We start from the raw sequence: 478 nt of genomic DNA, 5'->3' as shown, positions 1-478 counted from the left end.
ATTCTCTTTTTTAGTCTGGCGTGTGCTAGAAAAAAGGGTATTGGACTAGTAAAAACATCTTCTGTTATTCATTTATCTAACTTTATTTTTGATAAGATAACAGGTCTATGGCATAATGTTCTACAGTTCATTATTTAAATTTTCTCTCATAATTATATCTCGTACAAGAGATGGTAATTGGGGTGACTCACATTGACTTTTCGAAATTTGATATTAAAAGGGTTTTCACTTTGTGAAATTATGCTCAGAGTTCGGTATTCATTTTGCAAGGATCACTTCCCTTCCGCAGATCAGTTTTTTTCCCAGTTGAGGATAGATTCTTGGAGGTCACATGTCGGAAAAAGTAGATTTTTCCAAGTTTGCAGGGTTAGCCTCAGTTGCTATTTTTACATGATTAGATTTTTGTATTGATATATGTCCTTTGGTTCCTCAATGTGCAGTGCTTCACAGATCTGTTGGAAAAAATAAAACTGAACCA

The 478-nt window shown here is 33.9% G+C and overlaps 1 protein-coding gene across 1 annotated transcript in view; it reads left to right on the top strand.

The window, feature by feature from the left end:
* LOC119592455 (phosphatidylinositol 4,5-bisphosphate 3-kinase catalytic subunit delta isoform-like) overlaps positions 1–478 on the top strand; it is a gene marked incomplete in the record, with an annotated part of 17,810 nt that overhangs the window by 887 nt on the left and 16,445 nt on the right.

This window comes from Penaeus monodon, chromosome 30, assembly GCF_015228065.2.
Source record: "Penaeus monodon isolate SGIC_2016 chromosome 30, NSTDA_Pmon_1, whole genome shotgun sequence".
Lineage (NCBI taxonomy): Eukaryota > Metazoa > Arthropoda > Malacostraca > Decapoda > Penaeidae > Penaeus > Penaeus monodon.
This window is presented reverse-complemented; position numbering and strand designations above follow the sequence as displayed.